Below are 23639 nucleotides of genomic sequence, written 5' to 3' on the forward strand. Positions count from 1 at the left end.
TTATAATCTATTAGAAGCGTCCCTAGTTGGCTTTCTGCTAGACTGGGGTTTTGGACCCGCTCATACTCTGGTTTCTTGTGCGCAAAATCACCATCTTTGTTATCTAATGGGGGCAGGTGTTTGAGGGAGCCTATAGTTCTACCTGCTGAGTTATCAAAAGCCATTTCCTGACCCTTCCTGGTCTTAGCTTAGGTGAAGAAAGGCTGTTCCATGTCTCTACCATTCATGATCAACCTTTAAAACTTTATAACATTAATGGTGCATGTGGTGTTGTAGTTGGTGACTTTATACACACACACACACACACACACACACACACACACACACATATATATATATATATATATATATATATATATATATATATATATATATATACTGTATATATATATTGTTTATATATAAACACATATCTATCTATCTATATATATATATATATATATATATATATATATATATATATATATATATATATATATATATATACATACATACATACATATAGTACGCTTTTAAGATAAAATAGATGTTTACGTTATGGCCAAACTTAATACCTTCATCAATCCGCCACGAGTAGAGACGTAAATTATTTTGCAGTCTTAGTAAAAATAGATTATTTTGAGGTATAAATTGTATGGGGAAGACTTGGAATTCTTGGCAATATTTAGCTAGATAATGTATTGATTTTCCTATTTTCCCATGAAAATATATAAACATTTGTTAACTTCAACTGATAACATTGGAATTTGTTTCACGTCCCACGCTATTTCGCAAATTAATGCAGCAGTAGTTTGGAGAGAGAGAGAGAGAGAGAGAGAGAGAGAGAGAGAGAGAGAGAGAGAGAGAGAAGAGAGAGAGAATCATTACTGTGACCAACGAAGAAATCCTTAACTGGCGATAATGTCACTATGCGACGAATAAATAATTTCTCTTTTCCACTGATTAATAAAGGTCACAAATAATTGTTATGTCCTCTAAGATTCATTAGAATATAGCAAATTGATTAATTTCCTTCTATTAACTATCTTCCCCACCTCTCTCTCTCTCTCTCTCTCTCTCTCTCTCTCTCTCTCTCTCTCTCTCTCTCTCTCTCTCTCTCACACACACACACACAAAGATATTAAAGCTTTCCCTTGTTTTATTTGACCTATAGCTTTTTATCTTTCTTCCTCTTAGAAGCAGTTGTCTTATTCTTTAAAATAAAAGTCTATGTTCTTTCCTGAAATAGAAAGGTTAGAAAACCTTAGAGGACATTAAACAGGTCACAAACATAAGAAGAAGCAATAAAAGTTTGATGTACAAATATATAAGGAGTAAAATTGGACGAAAATTCAACATAAAGTTAAGTTATCAGCTTCGAAATCCGAAAAACAGACAATCGCTCCTTAAAGCTCTTATCTTCAGGAAAATTAGTGAAAATGGATGATTGGTCATGTTCGGTATAGGAAAATTTTCCAAGATAAATGAACAAATTAACAGCAGTGGTGGTTTAAAATAGTGGAAAACATCTAAATGTTTCTTTCTCAGTTTCCCAATCCCTCTTACATTGATGACATTTTATGGCTGCTTTCTCTAACATAAATCTGTCTTTCTCTCTTTTAAATAGTAGTAGAATAGGTAGGAAATAAACAAAATAACTTATTTCATGGAGTAAAAATGTTCATTAATTGAAAAGGTTATAATCAACTTCTTAATTTCATTTATAACAGGTTGATTAAGAAATAGTAATTCTACTGTCATGAAAATTACATTATTTATTTTCACTGGAACATGTAATCACAAATCTTTCTTTTTTTGGACCTTCAAGGTATATCCGAGTTTTTAAGCTTTGTGATCCTTGAATTTCAGTGGGCTACTGACTGTCTCTCGCATTCTTCTCTGAGTCTTCACCCAGTTAGGTTGTGCTGTCTAATGTCCTCGTTGGATGGTATAATTGTTCTAGTGCTGTAGAAATCAAGTGTTTGGCCGAACATGAGAGGTAATGTGCATAAGACTAATAAGGGTTTTTGGTAGAAAGAATTTATCATAAACGTTCCTATCTTTATTTGTATAATCTTACTTAATAATACAACTTTTCCCGGAAACAACTTTGTTTTTGATAAGATAAAGTTAAATGGTTGATATTTCCTTAATAACTGAAGCCGATATAAGCCTGCGATGTCAACATGGAAAGTCCCAAATCAATTTCAAAATCAATCAATAATATCCAGCTAGTAACGTCAGTCTCGAAGTTTTCCAAAGACAGACTGTAAAGGGAAAACCGGAAAGCCACCAATCAAAACCCTGTGCGCGCCCAGTGCCTGATCATTAATTTCCTTTACAAAAAATAGCTAATTGATTTCCTATTTCGGAAAGTTCAAATATTACTTTAACTTCGTATGGGGAGTTCTGAGACTTCGGTTGATTTGGACTATGGTTCTGAAGCCCACTCAGATCTATGTGGGTATGTGCTTTAGCAGGGATCAAAAAATAAATCAATGGACTAACCAACATAATCATTCAAGACCTCTAGATAAGCTATGGTAATTCTATACAATAGTGTTTTATATAAAGCTGCCCTTTTTTTTCGTTTTTTAGAGGAGGAACAGTATTTTCATCCTATTTGTTAACCATTGCCAATCTTGGGGGACCCCCAATGGGAATCTAGAAAACTCATAGCGAAACTGGAATTCGCTATGAGAAATGGACGAGTGCTGGCTAGTTTGGTATTTTTCTCTATACTGTATGTTTAATAGGGGCTGGGGCATAATAACTTGGGAATCGGTCTATTCGAATTTGAAGTCTATCTCTCACTCTAAGTCCATTTTTTACATCTGGGAGACTGATGCCGAGTTACTGCGCATGATTTGCTTGGATTTAGCTTTGGCCAGCTTTTCTGTTTTTTTGTATGATGTAAACATTACCTGACTTTTTTAGCCAATTAGGATGTTCCAAATATTTATGGCCAAAGTTCCCTGATATTGTTTTACAACAGCCATTTTTTTCTCACCCTTCCCTTCAGTTTGAGTTAAACCACCATCACCTAAAGACGTCCCCAAGAGGAAACTTAAGGGAAGGACAATCTATTTTGAAATTTAGTGTAATATCATCTATGTTGGCAATTATTTAGGATGGAAACACTTTCCGTTTAGTGTATAGCTATTGTTAATCATGTGAAAGTAAAAAATAATCCCCAACTATTGAGACATGGGGATTGTGACTGCAACTCAACATTACCGCTTGCCAGTACATACGGAGCTTGCAGTTTTTATTTTTCCGCGAGCGAAGCGAGCGCACGGCAGAGCAAAAACCATTAGAAGGACGTAAAGTGAATCGAAGATAATTATGATACTTTAATTTTCAGCTACTTACATGAACCATATATTTTTCTAACTGGTTATCTTGTTTTATTTTGCATTTCTGACCATTATTATTGCTCCAAAGCATACTTTTTTGGGGGGCATTTCCAGACCCAAAAAGTCTGGGTTCCCACTGGGGTCTCCCATAATTGTCTTTATATAAGAGGGTCCAAAAACTCATGAACGGGTGGTTTGCCCCAATAATCATGGTCAGAAATGCATAAAACACAAGATAGTGAGTAGGAAAAATATATAGTTCATGTATTTGGCTAGAAATTGAAGTATCATATTTTTACAGAAACCGGGCATTTCCGGAAATGAAATCAAGGAACCGTTTTAACATACGATCAATGGCACGTGTAAAATTAGCAATAAACAAGGTCACCAGCTAACCTTAAAAGCCACCTAACCTAACCTACTATCCGTAACCTTACCTAGTACCCGTAACCTTACCTAGTATCCGTAACCTTACCTAACCGGGGAAGGCTTCACCCTCTGCGACCCACCATAATTGTCTTTATATAAGAGGGTCCAAAAACTCATGAACGGGTGGTTTGCCCCAATAACCATGGTCAGAAATGCATAAAACACAAGATAGTGAGTAGGAAAAATATATAGTTCATGTATTTGGCTAGAAATTGAAGTATCATATTTTTACAGAAACCGGGGTTTTTCCGTAAATGAAATCAAGGAACCGTTTTAACATACGATCAATGGCACGTGTAAAATTAGCAATAAACAAGGTCACCAGCTAACCTTAAAAGCCACCTAACCTAACCTAACCTACTATCCGTAACCTTACCTAGTACCCGTAACCTTACCTAGTATCCGTAACCTTACCTAACCGGGGAAGGCTTCACCCTCTGCGACCCCCGTTACACAGCCTTATTGAATATAAGACAGCCTAAAACTGTATGTGTACTTAGGTTGGAGGGTCAAGGTGAGCTGCACCTTTCCGACTCAATACCCAATGCACAATAACCAGAATGAATGAGCACCAATCATTTATAGTTTTTGAGAGATTCTCATTTGATTTTCAAGTTTATAACTAAATTTAACACCAATATAATTATATACAAGTAACAAATTAGGTTTTATGTCTAAAAGAGACTTTTCAAACACAGTTCCGTTACAGATAGATGCGTAAAAACTCCACCTTTGTCAATCTCTTCTTGTTTTTCAATACAACATGCCTCCTGTCACACCAAAATGCTTTTTTTCAATATTAATCTTACCCGATAATCATGTAGCTGTCAACTCTGTTGCCGACAGAAATCTACGGTCGGGATACGCCAGCGATCGCTATACAGGTGGGGGTGAACACCACAGCGCCATCTGTGGTCAGGTACTCCAGTACTTCTTGTCAACACCACCTCAATTTTTCCTCTGTCGTGCCTCCGGCTAGACCTACATGGATACGCTGTTGATTCTGGAGTTATTGCTCACGATTTGGTGATGTATTTGCTCTAGAGTTTAGCTTTCGCTATTCAGGAAGTTTTATCATTAGCTTAGCTAGCTTTTGGAATTAATTTGATTAATTATGGTGACGAAGAGAGTATGAACTCTCTTTCACTTTTAAATGGCCGACCCTTCCCTTAGACGGAAGTGTTGGTGTCGAAGAGAGTATAGACTCTCTTTCTTAATTTTGCTTAACAAAAGTTATAGATTTATTTTATATCTCTCCGCCTTTTATAGGCCTCTTCGATTAACTTCCTCTTATTATAAACTTATTAAAATTAATTTTTATATTTGTTTATATTCGACCTTTCCTAATAGTAGGCGGTCTTTTCTTGGAACCGAAGTTAATTACCATTGAGCCCGTCATTTCGTTTTTACCTGTTAACATATTATGCTATTTTAATGTTTTTGAAAGAATTTCTTTGATAGTCTCGTACTGTTTTCAAAGTTGAACTAACGTTTTGTTTTGTCTCTGCAGTTGTTGACGTTCAGAACGTTCAACTTGCGCTCTATCGTTACGATAGAGAGAGAGTTCACGGTGTCACGTTGCAGTAAGAGTAAACCGATTCTAGCGTTTTGTTCATTCTTTCTTAGCTTAAATGGTTTTAATTCTAATAAAGGAACTTTTTATTTGGGAAATCTTTCAGTTTTTTTCCTTTAACAATAATATGTTTTAACGATATATATAATTGGGCTCATCTCTCAGGTTCTAAGTCAAGAGAGAGAGAGAGAGAGAGAGAGAGATAGAGACGGAGGGAGAGAGAGGAGGATAAACGTTTCGTTCAAGCGGGTAACGTTGTTATCGTTTTTGCTCTTCTCCCTAGTCTCTTTAGGGGAAGAAGGTAAACGTTTCTAGAGTTTTATTCTTGTTCTCAAGCTTTATGCGGTGAGAGATTTTAAACGTAGTTTATTTGATCTAGTGTTTAGTCTCTTTTCCAGCCACTGAATTATTTATCTTTCATTATGTTTTTCTGTTACATTGTAATACTGTTTTCGCAATTACTAACTTTTAATGAAGGATAGAATTGCGTGTTTCAGGTACAAACCACTTAAAGTTTCGAGTTCAGTGAAATAAGTGCAAACAGAAAATCAAAAGTGATAAAGTGATAAGCGCAAAGTGTTACAGTGTTGCGTTCGAGGGTTCGTCTGTTCGTGCCAGTTGTTCGCCTAGTCTGGGACCTCTTACAAGCTCCCAAGCCCAGGGGAGAAGTAATGTCGAAGGACTTATGGGTTCATCAGGCCTTGATCGACGAACAGACGTTTCCCTCCGTGGTTTCGGGTGTATCTACACACGTTGCCGACGTGATCACCCCACCCACACAAAGACGAGAGAGCCCTTTTATTCCTCGTCTGCGGAAGAGGTTTCTCGCAGAAACCATGGACCAAATCTTGCAGCTTTTAAGTGCAAGTCGGTCCCTTCCGCGCAAGTCCAACTCCTAGGTGGTGCCATTAGCACTGGGTCAGTTCGGACTTGCTGCAGTACGACAACTGCACACCTCCCAGAGAGGCAAGGTGGTATCGCAACAGGCAGTAACTCCGTCTGTTGCCGCACCAGCTGTTTTAGACCCTCAGTCTCAACGGACAGTAGCTCCGTTTGTTGTTGTCTTTCTTAAACTCTAGTGGTCTATGCTGCAGACAATGCAGTCTCAGCTTGCGGTGTTGATGCAGGAGTTTCAGGCAGAGAAGGTTAGCACACCTCCTCCTGCGAGCGCTCCTCCACCTCTGCGCAGTCCACCCTGCCAGACGTATGATGTTGAGGTTCCTCAACCTGCCTCCATGCGTGAGCTGCCGCTTTGGGAGTTGCCAGATACCAGCGCTGTGCAGCAACCTCCACTTTCCTTGAGGCAGGAGCCTCTTGCTATGCGGCAACCTCCTCAACACTTGAGGCAGGAGCCTTATGCTTTGCAGCAACCTCCTCTACCCTTGAGGCAGGAGCCTCATGCGTTGCGACAACCTCCTCCATCCTCGAGGCAGCAACCTCTTGCGTTGCGGCAACCTCCACCATCCTTGAGGCAGCAACCTCAACTCTTGCGGCAGCCACCTCAACTCTTGAGGCGAGAACCTCAACTCTCGAGGCAAGCACCTCAACTCTTGAGGCAAGAACCTCAACTCTTGCGGCAGCCACCTCAACTCTTGAGGCAAGAGCCTCAACTCTTGAGGCAAGAGCCTCAACTCTTGAGGCAAGAACCTCAACTCTTGAGGCAAGAGCCTCAACTCTTGAGGCTAGAACCTCAACTCTTGAGGCAAGAACCTCAACTCTTGAGGCAAGAACCTCAACTCTTGAGGCAAGAACCTCAACTCTTGAGGCAGGAACCTCATGCTATGAGGCAGCCGCCTCAACGCATGCAGCAACCGCATTCTTCACAGCATGAGCCTCTCTCTGCGCAGCTACCTCCTCAACCCTTGAGGCAGACGCAACTCTTGAGGCAGGAACCTCACAGGAGCCTCATGCTATGCGGCATCCTCCTCAAACCATGAGGCAGGAGCCTCATGCTATGCGGCATCCTCCTCAACCCATGAGGCAGGAGCCTCATACTATGCGGCATCCTCCTCAACCCATGAGGCAGGAGTCTCATGCTATGAGGAGCCTCATGCTATGCGGCATCCTCCTCAAACCATGAGGCAGGAGCCTCATGCTATGCGGCAACCGCCTCAACCCATGAGGCAGGAGCCTCATACTATGCGGCATCCTCCTCAACGCATGCGGCATGAGCCTCATACTATGCGGCATCCTCCTCAACGCATGCGGCATGAGCCTCATCCCTTGCAGCATGAGCCTCATCCCATGCAGCATGAGCCTCATCCCTTGCAGCATGAGCCTCATCCCATGCAGCATGAGCCTCATACCATGCAGCATGAGCCTCTTCCCATGCAACATGCTCTGCTTACCTTACAGCATGCTCTACATACAGCATGCTCTGCATACAGCATGCTCTACATACAGCATGCTCTGCATACAGCATGCTCTGCATACCTTACCGCATGCTCCTCAGTCACACATCTTTGGTTGTTGCCAACTCACTAGACTGTCAAGCAGTTTCATAACGTTGCCTTCTAGTCTGCTGCTTTTGCACCAGTGAAACCCTCACTGAGAGAACTTAGCTTTTCTCGGATATGGTTCCTGTAGATGAGAAAGTACTATTCTCCCTCCTTCTGATATTCCCTTGAGGACTCTGTCATTTGGAGAGGAGCCTTTAGCTGCTTAGCCTCCTATGGACTTTTATTTAAGCATAACATGCTTCCAGGGAGGGTAATGGTTCCACTTCAGTCGCTAACCCCGTCTGTTACCACACCTGCTCCCATAGACCTTGAGCTTTGTTGCAAGACATGCAGTCCAAGCTTAGTCCTTGTTAGAGGATTTTTTGTTTACGGAGTCAGTGTGTCACTGGGAAGACGTTCAACAACCAGCAGAAGTGACTTGTTGTGACGCAGTGCGGCAACCTCAGCAACCCGATAAGGAGTTGTCTGTACGACCCAGACAGTCTAGACAGCTTCGGGTTGTCGCGGTACTTCCTCGCTTCCCCATGGTTGACAGTTCACAGACTGTGCAGCAGTACCATGATCTTGTGTCCGGCTCCGTCAGACGACTAGCTTTTAAGAGCTCCCACAAGTCGTCGCTGTCTGGAGATTCTCAGATGGACTATGGATCTGACCAAGGAACTGGGCCTCCTGGTCAATTTTGAGGAGTCCCAGCTCGTCCCATCCCAGACCATTGTCTACCTGGGTATGGATCTTCAGAGTCGAGCTTTTCGGGCTTTTCCGTCGGCCCCAAGGATCTATTAAGCCCTAGATTGCATCCAGAGCATGCTGAGAAGGAACCGATGCTCAGTCAGGTAGTGGATGAGTCTAACAGGGACACTTTCATCACTGGCCCTGTTCATCGAGTTAGGGAGACGCCACCTCCGTCCCCTTCAGTATCATCTAGCGGCTCACTGGATAAAGGACATGACGCTAGAGACGATCTCAGTTCCTGTTTCCGAAGAGAGGAGGTCTACTCTCACGTGGTGAAAGAACAGCTTTCTTCTCAAGGAAGTCTACCTTTGGCTGTTCAGAAACCCGACCGCCGTCTCTTCTCTGACGCTTCAGACACGGGCTGGGGTGCGACTTTGGACGGACAGTAATGCTCGGGAACATGGAATCAGGAGCTAAGGACACTTCACATCTATTGCAAGGAGCTGTTGGCGGTTCATCTGGCCTTGATAAACTTCAAGTCCCTCCAGCTTAACAAGGTGGTGGAGGTGGACTCTGACAACACCACAGCCTTGGCTTACATCTCCAAGCAGGGAGGGACTCATTCGTGGAAGTTGTTCTAGATCGCAAGGGACCTCCTCATCTGGTTAAAAGATCGAAAGCTCACGCTGGTAACGAGGTTCATTCAGGGCGATATGAATGTCATGGCAGATCGCCTTAGCCGGAAGGGTCAGGTCATCCCCACAGAGTGGACCCTTCACAAGAATGTTTGCAGCAGACTTTGGGCCCTGTGGGGTCAGCCAACCATAGATCTGTTCGCTACCTCGATAACCTAGAGGCTCCCGTTGTATTGTTCTCCGATTCCAGACCCAGCAGCAGTTCACGCGGATGCTTTTCTGCTGGATTGGTCCCATCTCGACCTGTATGCATTCCCGCCGTTCAAGATTGTCAACAGGGTACTTCAGAAGTTCACCTCTCGCAAAGGGACACGGCTGACGTTGGTTGCTCCGCTCTGGCCCGCGAGAGAATGGTTCATAGAGGTACTGCAATGGCTGGTCGACATTCCCAGGACTCTTCCTCTAGGAGTGGACCTTCTACGTCTACCTCACGTAAAGAAGGTACATCCAAACCTCCACGCTCTTCGTCTGACTGCCTTCAGACTTTCGAAAGACTCTCAAGAGCTAGGGGCTTTTCGAAGGAGGCAGCCAGAGCGATTGCCAGAGCAAGGAGGACATCCACTCTCAGAGTCTTTCAGTCTAAAGGGGAAGTCTTCCGAAGCTGGTACAAGGCCAATGCAGTTTCCTCATCCAGTACCACTGTAACCCAGATTGCTGACTTCCTGTTACATCTAAGGAACGTAAGATCCCTTTCAGCTCCTACGATTAAGGGTTACAGAAGTATGTTGGCAGCGGTTTTCCGCCTCAGAGGCTTGGATCTTTCCACCAACAAAGATCTACAGGACCTCCTTAGGTCTTTTGAGACCTCAAAGGAACGTCGGTTGTCCACTCCAGGCTGGAATCTAGACGTGGTCCTAAGGTTCCTTATGTCATCGAGATTTGAACCTCTCCAATCAGCCTCTTTTAAGGACCTCACATTAAAAACTCTTTTCCTCGTGTGCTTGACAACAGCTAAAAGAGTAAGTGAGATCCACACCTTCAGCAGGAACATAGTTTTCACATCTGAAACTGCTACATGTTCCTTGCAGCTCGGTTTTTTGCTAAAACGAGCTTCCTTCACGTCCTTGGCCTAAGTCGTTCGAGATCCCAAGCCTGTCCAACTTGGTGGGGGACGAACTGGAGAGAGTACTTTGCCCAGTTAGAGCTCTTAGGTACTATCTAAAAAGGTCATAACCTTTACGAGGACAATCAGAAGCCTTATGGTGTGCTATCAAGAAGCCTTCTCTTCCAAGGTCTAAGAACTCAGTTTCTTACCTATTCAGGCTCCTGATTAGGGAAGCACATTCTCATCTGAAGGAAGAAGACCTTGCTTTGCTGAAGGTAAGGACACATGAAGTGAGAGCTGTGGCTACTTCAGTGGCCCTCAAACAGATCCGTTCTCTGCAGAGTGTTATGGATGCAACCTATTGGAGAAGCAAGTCAGTGTTCGCATCATTCTATCTCAAAGATGTCCAGTCTCTTTACGAGAACTGCTACACCCTGGGACCATTCGTAGCAACGAATGCAGTAGTAGGCGGGGGCTCAGCCACTACATTCCCATAATCCCATAACCTTTTTAACCTTTCTCTTGAATACTTTTTATGGGTTGTACGGTCGGCTAAGAAGCCTTCCACATCCTTGTTGATTTGGCGGGTGGTCAATTCTTTCTTGAGAAGCGCCGAGGTTAAAGGTTGTGATGAGGTCCTTTAGTATGGGTTGCAGCCCTTTATACTTCAGCACCTAAGAGTCGTTCAGCATCCTAAGAGGACCGCTACGCTCAGTAAGGAAGACGTACTTAATAAAGGCGGAGTAATGGTTCAAGTCGTCTTCCTTACCAGGTACTTATTTATTTTGTTATTTTTGAATAACTAATAAAATAAAATACGGGATACTTAGCTTCTTTGTTAACATGTATGCTGGTCTCCACCCACCACCCTGGGTGTGAATCAGCTACATGATTATCGGCTAAGATTAATATTGAAAAATATTATTTTCATTAGTAAAATAAATTTTTGAATATACTTACCCGATAATCATGATTTAATTGACCCACCCTTCCTCCCCATAGAGAACCAGTGGACCGAGGAAAAAATTGAGGTGGTGTTGACAAGAAGTACTGGAGTACCTGACCACAGATGGCGCTGTGGTGTTCACCCCCACCTGTATAGCGATCGCTGGCGTATCCCGACCGTAGATTTCTGTCGGCAACAGAGTTGACAGCTACATGATTATCGGGTAAGTATATTCAAAAATTTATTTTACTAATGAAAATAACATTTTGTTAATATCAAGGTGTAGCAAATAGTGCCACTTTCACTTTTAAGAACACCGTGATCTTGGCAGTATTTTACTATTCTTTTGATGTTACCACAATAATGCAAAACAAAATATTTGTATTTCAAATAACAATTGAGACAAGAACTTTGGGAGTAAATCCACATTAGTTTATGTCAAAGTGGATGGTAAATGAGAAACTGTACTAGAAGTTGAGGGTTCAGACACCTCCATGGCTCTCAAAAGACTGAAAAATTAGTGGTGGAAATTATGTGAAAAGTGTCGAAAAGTGTTAGTTAACTAGAAAAACTCACCTGATTGGGTGCTCAGGTCACGTGATTCTAGTTTTGTTAAAATGCTAGTCCCAAGGAAAATGTGGATAATCATCATTGGTTAAAACCTACGACGTTTGGGTGACATCTTACAACGTAAATTGGTTGGTTGATTGATTTGAGGTTTTCTGACATCCTGACATCTAAGGTCATTGATGCCGATATCGTTTATTGCAAATAAAAAAAAAATCAAAGAATTTTCAGTTAAACCGTAAAAGCAAAGATTTCACTTTAAAATTTAGATATATTTCAAATGACCTGCGTCTGAAATAAAGCTAAAAATACCACTAGCATGGTAGGACATATCATGTCCAAAAATCTTTGCAAGGATGAACCTGCTATCCTCACCTCAAGCCTCAAACATATATTTGTTCCTTAACCGAAATACAAACCACGCTATTTACATTGGGTTTACCTTTCGGCGTAGCTGAAATGGCGAGCCTTTAGAATTTAATGAGGGTGTATTACCCCCGCGCTAGTTAGGAGGGGGGTAGGGGAGTGGTAGCTAGCTACCCCTCCCCCCCTCACACACCGGTGAACTGCTTCACTTCTCTTTTGGCTCGGACAATGGACAGACGTCTCTGTCTTTGTCCTCGCTTGGCAGCCATTGTTTGTTTTGTCTTTACTTGATCACTTACTTTTCTTTTACTCAATATATATGTAAAAAAATTTTCGTGTTTATGTATATATTTGAGTATAGAAATCAGTAAGTTTCCTTTTCAGAGTTTGTGCTTGTGTGTGTAGTGTACGATATCTCCGTGGAGCCCTCGGCAGTTAGGCTACCATGGTGTAATTTCATGGGTCGCGATCGAGTTTGACTACGGTCTTTCTCTCTCTCTCTCTTTGAGGTCGTTCACCCTTTTACTACGTCTGAGTAGCTTCCTTCCCCGTGTGGGTGGGGTTGCTACGCCGTACGTTTTGTCTCAATTAGTTTATGAATCTAATTGTATTTGTTGTTTTTTCTGCTTTTGTAGAACGATTCCTTTCGGGGTTTTCATTCTTTCTTTAGTGTTCATTCATTTTTAAATTACTGTACATAGTTACATAATTATAATTGTTATAATTCTGTGTTGGTTACAGCTCTCCTAATGTGAGTGTAAGGGATTGTGAGGGCACGTGCCTGTTGTGTAATTCTTGTTTTCCTTTCCCTTGGGATTCCTTTTCGGAGCCTTCCCGGAGGAATGAATGTTAACTAATGATTTTTGTTTCTATTTTTCACAGTTACCGATCTAGTTCGTTTCTGTAATGTGACAACGGAGTAAGCTGTCTTGTTGAGGCCTGGGGATTTGGCTGTTGCTGCCTCCCCTATAGACCTTCATCAAGGGCGTGTCTCCTTCTCCTGGAAGTACTCCCGTGACGATTGACGGCTCTCCAGTTCATTTTAGAACACTCGGGAGGCTCGCCTCCTTGGGTGGGTAACTTTCCTTCCGAGGTAAGTTTTCCTGTCCAGGCTTGAGTTTTTCCTCTTTGGGGGATTCTTCTCTTCCCTTTTTTTTTTTTTTTCGTGCGACTATGCTCTTGGTGCTGAGCGGTCGCACTTGCAGTTACGCTCAAGGGGCTGGGCAACTGCAGGTGCCCCTCTTCGGAGGATTGCTCTTTTTAGGGCACTGACTGACCCGTCTCTTCTACGAAGTGTTTCTCTTTCGTTCGCGAGAGAGTACACTCATAGAGACTCCTCTTCGGAGGACTCTTCTGCTGTTGTTGCTGTTGGCCGCCTTCGCCATAAGGCTCACCGTCCGCTACGTCGTAAGGACCTCCCATCTCCCTATAAGGGTGCTAAGAGGCGCCTTTTTGAATCTCCGTATGCAGCCTGCAGCTCCTTCCTCTTTAGATCTCTCCGGGGATCGATCTCCAACGCCTTCTTGACCGTCCGCCCCTGGTGCAGATGGACAGCAGTCTGACCTCGTCTTCCGACGGACAACGGTCCCTTCGGGGCAAAGGGTGGCCTCCCACGGGGGTGCTTCCCTTGCGTGTCAGGATTCCCCTGCGCGTCCTTCTGCAGTGTTAGCGCACAGGCGCTCTCCTCAGTGTTAGCGCACAGGCGCTCTCCTCAGTGTTAGTGCACAGGCGCTCTCCTGCTCGTCAGCGTTCTCCTGATCGCCAGCGTTCTCCTGATCGCCAGCACTCTCCTGTTCGCCAGCGCTCTCCTGATGATCATCGCCCACTGTTGTTTTTCCTGTTGTGCGCCCTGCGCTCCATCAGTCTCCTGAGCGCTCTAGATCTCCTGCCCATCAGAGCGCACTTGCACTTCCAGTTCCTGATTCGCGCTCAGGATTCCACTCGTCGCCCTTCTGCTCGCCGGCGATCTCCAGCTCGCCAGCGACCACTGAAGCGTCAACGTTCGCCTGCTCGTCAGCGATCTCCAGCGCGTCAACGATCGCCATCGATTTTCCACGCGTTTCAGGTCCCCTGGACACCATCAGTAGCGATCTAGCGCTCGCCTGCTGTGGACGATCTCCGGTAGCTGAGTCTTGCCGTAGATCTTCCTCCTGCTTGCCAGCGCTTCTTCTATGCACCAGCGCACATCCGCGCGCCCTTTCCAGCCACGCACCAATGGGCGCCAACGGTTTTTCCTAACCGTCCAGGATCGCCTGATTGACAGCTCGCTTCAGCGCTCACCTTCCTGATGCACCTGCGCGCCTTCTGTTTAGCGCGATGTGCGTTAACCATCCCTAGTCTCTTACGCGTCAGTGATCGCCTACGCGCACGAGCGATTCTTCGCCTGCGCGCTAGCGTTTTGTTAACGTGCCACCGCTGGCCAACGCGCCATCGCTTGCCAATGCACCTTCACTCGCCTACGGGCCATCGCTCGCCAAGACTCGCCATCACTCGTCAACGCACCATCGCCCGCCTACGCGCCATCGGTCTCCTGACCGCCTGCACTCACCCGCACGCCCACGTGCCTGCGCGACCACACGCCCACGTGCCCACGCGACCGCACGCCTGCGTTCCTACGCGCATGCGTGCCCGCACATATGCGCTCCAATATTCGCCCGTGCGCAAACCAACGGTGTTCCGTCGCCCGGACCGAGGGTGTTCCGTCGCCCGGACCGAGGGTGTTCCGTCGCCCGGACCGAGGGTGTTCCGTCGCCCGGACCGAGGGTGTTCCGTCGCGGGGACCGAGGGTGTTCCGTCGCGGGGACCGAGGGTGTTCCGTCGCGGGGACCGAGGGTGTTCCGTCGCGGGGACCGAGGGTGTTCCGTCGCGGGGACCGAGGGTGTTCCGTCGCGGGGACCGAGGGTGTTCCGTCGCGGGGACCGAGGGTGTTCCGTCGCGCGGAACGAGGGTGTTCCGTCGCGCGAACGCCGGCTCGATTCCTGCAGTATCCATTGCTCGCCTACGGGTCATCGCTCGCCTATGAACTTAAGGATTCCGACCACCAGCTCTCGCTCCTCCTACCACGCTCGCTCTCCTTCTGCGCTCCTGCGTGCCCGCGCATGGGCGCTTCCATGTTCGGCCACGCGCAAACCATTGATTTACCATCGCGCGAGCGCCAGGGGGATTACGACTGCGATTCCCGTCGGGGTTTCGCAACATGGGCAGCCTGGCGAGTCTTCTAGAGCGTATTTCCAGAACACGGTCTTCACCTCGTAAACGCAGAGCATGGCACATGCAAGAGCAGGAAGAATCTTCAGGGAGGTCTGAGCAACATTCTTCTTTCCAGAACCTGGGTTAGCCCTTCCTCGTCATTCCCTGGAAGGGTCTTGCCAGGGAGCTTTCCGTTTGAGATTTCTCCGTCGGGCAAGGGATGACTGGTTTAGCCCTTCCTCTTCTCCATCTCGTGGAAGGGGCTTACCAGGTCCTTTCCCTCCTCGGTTGCGACCTGAGGTTTTGTACAAGGAAGCTCCAGGAAGATCATGGGTACTTTCCTCCTCTTGGGCTCAAGCACCTTGGCGTTTCGTCGCCAAGTTTCGAACTTGCGGGCAAACTCGATGTTGGAGCATCAAGACGCAGTGTCCGAGGGCTTCCCCTCGAGTGTCTTATCCGTGGATGTCGACAAGCTCAGACACTCTTCCATCCGTGGGAAGAGCTTGTTTGTGTCCAAGGACAGAGACATGGACAGCGGTTGTATTCAACATTACATATCACATATTGATTATTTACTGTTAAATCGTCACTGTCATAGGACTCGCAGAATAAAGTGTATATGTTTTCAAAAAAGAAATAATAATAATAATAATAATAATAATAATAATGATAATAATAATTAATAATCACTCCAAAATTCTTTGTATTAAATCATAAGTTCACATCATTGTTATTAAAGTACATTCGTCAAATTTCTGACGTCAGCAAAAAAAATAATAATAGTGATAATAATGATAATAATAATAATAAATAATAACTCCTAAAATCTTTGTATTAATTCATATGTTTACATCATTGTTATTAAAATACATTCGTCAAATTTCTGTCATTAGAAAAATATTGGTTGCTATTCCACTAACCTCCGAATTCCTCAGCAGCCCTCTCCAAAACCACCGCTGCAGTCGTTCCGCGCATGCGTAGCCTGTCAGACGCCACCGACGCTTCTGAAAAAATATCTATCGGACGTTTCGGTTCTGATCGGGCGGTTCCGTTCGGGCTCAGTGTGCGAAAAGCTTAAGAAAGTCTTTGCTTTCCTCTTGAAAACCTTAATATCTTCAATCGTTTGAATGTCTCATGGAAGCTTATTGTATAGTCTCAGGGCCACATATTTAAAGCTCGAGAGTCTACAGTAAACATATATCTAGGTTCTTATAGTTTGAAACAATCTCTAACTATTCTCGTGTCAACTGCAATATGTAGCAAATCTCATAGGTATTTTGGACGACCGGTTCTGAAAACTTCCTGGGTTATCGTACATATTTTAAATTCAGTTTTTGTCCATGTAAATCAATTATTATAGGGGTGATCCTTTCTCTAGGTGGGACACCTTTTATCATTCTTGCTCCTCTGCTTATTATGTTTTGTAATTTCTTAAGTTGTACTTTTGGTAAATTGTAGTAGATAAGAGTTGCAGTAGTGAAATCCTGGCAATAACACAATTTATCACAAATTTCTTTAAAGAATATTCATCCAGGTACTTATTTATAAAAGCAATGCTTCTGAAATGATAGCCAGCCGTTTTCACTACATTGAGAGACAAATTATAGTCAAGAAATACACCCTGGCCACGAACTATACTAGATATCAGGACCGAGTCGTTATGTTTATTTGAATATAACTTAAGTTTCTTATGCTATTTTCATTCACACCACCATAAGCTCGGTCCTGTTCTCGTCTAATTTCAGTTGTTTGATCGTCATCCCCTTTTTTAACATCATCAGGGATTCTGTTAAGAGTTTCGGTAGTGTCGTCTATATATTTTGTGTATCATACTCAAAATGTAATGATTCATGTTGATGGTATTGATTGTTCCCATTTGATTGAGGTAGTGGCCAATTACGGATTTATGGAAACTCTGGAACAGCTTACTTTGTATGGTTCTGAGGTAATGTAGAGAAACTGTGTTTCCAAATGTGGACTAAGCAGCGAGATTCAGAAACTCTAAAGGTTTTTGGAGCACTCCTGCATCTTTTACTTATTCCTCTCACACCTAGATTAGCAACTTGTATTAGTTATGGAGTTATCAATTGTATGAGTTTTATCTGGTCAGGGTATTATTCAGATAATAGCTATCATTCATGTTGTTTGCAAAAAAAAGGCCCATGATTTAAGAGTATAAATCAATTCCCTTATAGGTGTTTTAAGATGACACTTTTGAAATTACTTTGAATTTTTTAAGTGGAAACTATCCGAGCTCGTGAGGTCATGGTCAGGTACTTGATGCTTCTTCAAGAGATACCTCTTGATACACAATGTTCAGGAACTTTTACAACATGCATGTAGGTTATCCAGCGAGTTTTTTTTGGGGGGTAATCCTGCAGCAATTACATAATCCTGTCATACTTTAAATAGTAAACAATATGTCATAGAGATATTCTGTAGTTGATATGATAAGTATGACTTTTATATGGCCCACTCCATCATTCAGATAATAGCTAGCATCACTGTTGTCTTAAAAAATAATATTGCTTAAGATTTAGGAGTATTAATGAACTTCCTTACAGGTGTTTAGAATTTTAAGATCCCACTGATTCACTGTACATAGGAGATTACTATAGGTTTTCTAAGTTCGATCTTAGGTCCACCCCTGAGGTCAATCAAAGTTATCCTTAATGCTTCTTCAGGAGATGCCTCTGATACACCATAGATACTATTTCTATCAGTGTTTGTCTCCTAATTCCCAATAGGTCGGCAAGCTGCATTTCTGACTGGCTAGTTACTCATGACAGAGGCTGGTTGTCCGTAAATTTGTTGTTCGCTCCAAATTTTGATAGAGTATGTCGGCTAATACCTTGAAGATTGTAGGCTACATTTGTGACCATTACACTCCCTATTTTGTCATTAGCCTCACAGAAAGGCCTGACGCTCTATGTAGTGAGGGTCATTCATTATTGTTTTATAATTAGTGTATGCCAAAAATGAAGGCTAAATATCTAGTTATATGTGCACATGCGTGTGCACACAGACTCAACCCTTTCCAACCCTCTCTTTCTCTCTTTCCTAACTGCAATGCCCCAATTTCGGCTTATTCGTGGGAAATTTTGGTTTCTGAGTGTACCTCTATGGGGACAGCCTCTCACCAGGGTATGATTACTCCCTCTCCTTTATCAAGGGGAAGGGGAGAGACCAAAAAGTCATATGTTTGTCCATGATGCTCAGTGTGACAGGAGAGAATATATATTTGTTCCATAACTGGAATACAAACCACGGTATTTATTAGGGGTTATACTTTCGGCGGAGCTGAATTGACGAGCCATGAAAATTAAGCAAGGGTTAACTACCCAGACCGCTAGTTTGCGGGGGTAGGGGGGTTAGCTTGCTACCACTCCCGTTCACACACCTGTGATTTAGTTACTTTACTTTTGGCTTAGATCGAGAGCTGTTGTTTCCTCTCTCCCTACTTGCCTGTTCTGGACTGCCATTAATTTTTGTCTTAACTTACTTTTTCGTATAGTTGTATACATATGAAAACATTCTTAATGTTTATGTATATATATGTGTATCGAAATGTGATAAGTTTCCTTTCAGTGTTTGTGCTGTGTGTGATACATATACGACAACGACACTTGCGTACATTAGCAAGGCCAGCACAGTTCCCCTTCGTGGGGAACGACCACTCTCTCTCTGGTCCATCGGTGTTCCCGTCGGCATATAACTGTTAACTCGGCCGCCGCAGGGGAATCGTCATCGCCTGGACCCTCTTCATTCAACTATTGCCTTCGCCTTTTCATTTTTCCTACGGGAAACATGGATTTCTGGCCAAAGGGAATGTGGCCTCTCAAAGATTGACTACGGTCTTTCTCTTCTCGAGGTCGTTCACCTTTACAACAACAGTGTACTATTGGGGAAGCTCCTTTCCCGTGCGCGGGTTAGGTTGCTCTTCCGATTGTTTGTCTCAATTATTATTAGTGAAAATATAATTGTATTTTACTTTTCAGCTTTCTCCGTGGGGAACACTTCCCTTTGGAGGGTTAGTGGTTCTCACTATTAGTGAATATTCTTAGCTGATTTAAATAATTGTAATTCTGTTTTTATTACAGTTACTCCGCTCCCCCCTTCTCCCGTGGATGTCGATTGGGGAAGGAAGGGCGCAATACTTAATTTTATGCTGTTCCCTCGGGGTTCCTCTTCGGAGTTCCTCCCTGGGGAATTTGTTAAACAATTAAGTTTTTGTCGGCGCAATACTTATTTTATGTTGTACCCTCGAGGTTCCTCTTTGGAGTTCCTCCCTAGGGAATTTCTGTTAAATAATTAATTTTTTCCCGATTACCTATGCAGTTTTTCTTCGTTCGACTAAGAGTGCCGACGAAGCAGAGCTGTTCTGTTCATGTGTGGGGAATCTGTTGTCACTGCCGTCCCTCAGAGGATGTCGTCATGGGCATCATCCCTTCTCTTAGAAGTACTCCTGTGACAACATGACCAGCATTTCAGATCATCTTGGAATGCTAAAGGAGGTTCGCCCTCAGGGGTTGGACAACTTCCCTTCCGAGGGAAGTTTCCTCCCCAGGTGTGAGGTTGTTTCTTCATTCAGAGGGAGAACTTCCCACATCTTAATAGATTCATCGTCTCCGACTGCTGTTGATGCCTTCGCCCAGACTTCTCTTCCCCCTTGCTGAGTTTCTCTTCCTTCAGGGGCAGAGCACGGTCTTGGCACGTCTCTTCTACGAAGTGTGTAGTTAAAGGTCAGCTTGCTGATCCACCGGCCCTCAATGGATGTCTTCTAGTCTCTTCTACGAAGTGTTCACCTCTCTCGTCCGCGAGAGAGGCCACTCATAGAGACTCCTCTTCGGAGGATCGCTACTGTTGAAGGTCAGCTTGCTGATCCACCGGCCCTCATGGCCGTCATCACGGGTGTCTTCAAGTCTCTTCTACGAAGTATTCACCTCTCTCGTTCGCGAGAGAGGCCACTCATAGAGACACCTCTTCGGAGGATCAAGCAGACCTACCAGGACCTACCGATCTACCAGCGCAACCTTGGGGTGCAACGTAGTCCTTTGGACTTCGGTCCTGGACTCTTAACGCGGACCTGTTTACGGTCCCCATCGGTGGATGCTTGCTCTTCTAAAGGGCACATCCCAGTTCCTGATTGTCCTGCCACTGGTCGTCCTGCCAGCTGACCTGCCAACCTACTAGTGCTACCTTCGCGCGCGTGGGTGCCGATGGTCTCCTGCACGCGCCGATGATTTTACGCGCGTGCGCCAATAGTGCAATAGTCTTAGACTGTTGCGCGCGCTCTGGCCATTAGTCTTATGCTCGCGCTCGAGCCATTAGTCTTATGCGCGCGCCAACGGTCTTCCGCACGCGTGCGCCAACAGTCTTCCGCGCAAGCGGGCGGTGATGGTCTCCCGCATGCATGCCGTTGATTTTCCGGGAGCGTGTGCCTATGGTCTCCCGCGCGCGCCAAGAGTCTTGCGTGCGCACGCGCCAAGAGTCTTGCGCGCGCACGTGCCAAGAGTCTTGCACGCGCCAAGAGTTTTGCGCTCGCACGTGCCAAGAGTCTTGCGCTCGCACGTGCCAAGAGTCTTGCACGCGCACGCGCCAAGAGTCTTCCGCGCGCACGCCGAATTTCTTCTGTGAGCGGGCACGCCAACAGTCTTCCGCGCGCGCGGACCTGTTGAAGGTCCATATCAGTGGATGCTCGCCCTTCTAAAGGGCTCATACCAGTTCCTGATTGTCCAGCTGACCTGCCAACCTACTAGCGCTACCTTCGCGCGCGGGGGTGCTGATGGTCTCCTGCGCGCGCCGATGATTTTCCGCGAGTGCGCCAATAATGTTGCCCGCGCTCGGGCCAATAGTCTTGCACGCGCGTGTGCCAACAGTCTTGCGCGCGCGCTGATGATGATGTTTCGCGCGCGGGCGGTGATGATCTCCTGCGTGAGTGGTGATGGTCACCCGCATGCGCGCCAATAGTCTTCCGCGCACACGCGCCAAGAGTCTTGCGCGCGCATGTGCCAACAGTCTGGCGCGCATGCGCCAACAGCCTTGCGTGCACGCGCTATTAGTCTTCTGCGCGCGCGCTGAATCTCTTTTGTGAGCGGGCGCCGATTGTCTCTCGCGCGCGGCAAATTACTTCTGAGCGCGGTAGCGTGCGCCAACAGTCTACCGTGCGCGCCGACGGCCCTTCGCGAATGCGCGTGCCGACGGCCCTCCGCGCCAACGGTATTCTGCGCGTGGGCACCCGTTGACCTTCTGCGCGCACGCGCGCCAATACTTTTGCGCTTCAAAGATCTTGCCCGCACGCAGCGCCGACGGTCTTCTGCGCCCGGGCGCTGATGGTCTTCCGCACGCGCGCGCCAGCAGTCTCCACGTGCTACTCGGGCCAATGCATTCGCTCTTGCACAACCATTTACACACTTCGCCGCATTCTAGGGAGAATGCACAAAACTACACAGTGCCCCACTGTGCGCAGCGCTCTTCCGCACTTTCCTCCGCCCTCCTCCTCAGTCACGATCTCAGATCCAATGCGCCAGCTCTTGCCAAAGAGTCGGGGCTCGCAGATCCAATGCACCAGCTCTTGTCTAAGAGCCAGCACTTGCCTGCTCTCCAGGCAGAAATTGAGCACCAGCATCATCCTGTATGCCATCGCAATAGGCAGTATAAAGGAATTAAACTTTTTGGACAGGTCACTATTGTCCCATTCCTCCCCGCAGACACACAAACATTGCCACTGGGAAAGAGGAGTAAGGCTTCACAGAAGGATTCAAGATCCCGAAGATTCCATCCTACTAGAAGAATCGAAACGGGGAATCCTTGGTCCCTGTCTCTTCTAAAGTTTCTTTTTTCCTTGACACACCACCGTTAGCAAACGGGAAAGCATCAACAGTCTGATCTTTAGATTACTGTTTGCTGATGGCTAGTTCACAGTATACTGATCACTAGGTCGCCGATCACCAGATCGCCAATTGCTAGCTCAATGCTGATCTTTGACATCTAGTCCTTCCAATGTCTAACGATCTCCAATTGCTAGCGTTTCCAATCACTGATTGCTAGTCAATAACCAGTCATCAGCTTGCTGATCACTAGATCACCGATGGGCAGCTCATCTTTCTTTGATCATTGAACTCAGCTCGCTGATCTCTGACCAGCCCATCCTTCAGCTTGCTCATATCTGACCAACCATGGGGGACCATAATCAGGTTGCTGATCTCTAACTCACCATCGGCTCACAGACCACCGATTCATCGGTCATCGGCAATTTGCCAGCAGTTCGTGACTCGAAGTTACTAGTCAACTGCTTCCTGTAGTTCCTAGATCAGGAGGTATACAACATACTTCTCGCTACTGGCTGTTCGCCATCACACTAAAGTGATCGGCAAACGGTCGACAACCCTCATCAATGGCTTGCTGACAGGAAACTACTTGCGAGCACTCTCCAACTGCACAGTAACCATGATACCCGACGGTTACCCATTGATTAACATTCGCCAGATTGATTCTATTCTAAGGAATAGCATCAATCCCATCAGGGCGCATGGTAAGACTAAGCGTTGCCTTCCTTCTGTTAGTTGAAGAAATTCTCTCTGAGAAGAATTCTTACACTGGGTATCGCGTCTGATCCTTTACGACACGAGTCAAGACTCCAGCGTGGACAATCTTCCATGCAAAAGGATCTGCAAGGAGCTGTCCCTTTGGGTCGATGTCCTCACCATGTTGGAGTTCGAACAAGGGCTAAGACCTCAGGTCTTCATTTGCACACTGGACCTAAAGGACACTTACTCCCAGGTCCAAACCATCCATCTAGGAAGGTTGGAAGGTTCAGTCTAGACAAACAAGAAACACCAGTTCAAAGCATCGTTCTTCGGTCTTTCCACTACCCCCATCCTGGTCTCTCAGGATCGGCTTCTGTCTCCTCTCTCTCGGGACGACTGACTGACCTCAGCAGACTCAGTGGCAACCTTGCATTAACACTGGAACTTCTGAAGTCTTTTTACCAAGATCCAGTGATCAGGGTAAACCTATGGAAGTCTTCCCTACTTCCCTCCCAGGAGACTGGTGTATCTGGGAAGGATTCTAGACACCAATCTCTACAAAACCTTCTCGAAACGAGAACGACTTCCATTCCAAGAGATTTGAGATGGAAAAAGAAGAGAGGAGGGACCATAGTGCTGCACCACACGACCTCATTCCTCTGGACAGAGCCCGAAAGTACCTTCACTTAAATCTCTTAAGAGATGAAGACCAACTTTCCGGTCCTTCCGCTGCCTCATCGGTTCCTAACAGACCACTCAGGGATGTGATGGACGACACACTACACACCACATAGAGACTCGCATTGACAAGGAAGAAGGAACTTGCTCGTAGCC

The 23639-nt window shown here is 45.4% G+C and overlaps 1 long non-coding RNA gene across 2 annotated transcripts in view; it reads left to right on the top strand.

Annotated features, from left to right (window-relative positions):
* Window positions 1-23639, top strand: part of LOC137646016 (uncharacterized) — a 1300281-nt gene that overhangs the window by 1267093 nt on the left and 9549 nt on the right. The window contains exon 1 of one of the 2 annotated variants that reach the window (XR_011045377.1): window positions 1849-1978. The exons of the other annotated variant lie outside the window; for it this stretch is intronic. This is a non-coding gene — a long non-coding RNA (uncharacterized lncRNA). Of the gene's footprint in view, window positions 1-1848; window positions 1979-23639 lie in introns of those variants that run through there. 2 annotated transcript variants of the gene reach the window in all.

The sequence above is a fragment of the Palaemon carinicauda genome, chromosome 8, assembly GCF_036898095.1.
Source record: "Palaemon carinicauda isolate YSFRI2023 chromosome 8, ASM3689809v2, whole genome shotgun sequence".
Taxonomy (NCBI): Eukaryota; Metazoa; Arthropoda; class Malacostraca; order Decapoda; family Palaemonidae; genus Palaemon; species Palaemon carinicauda.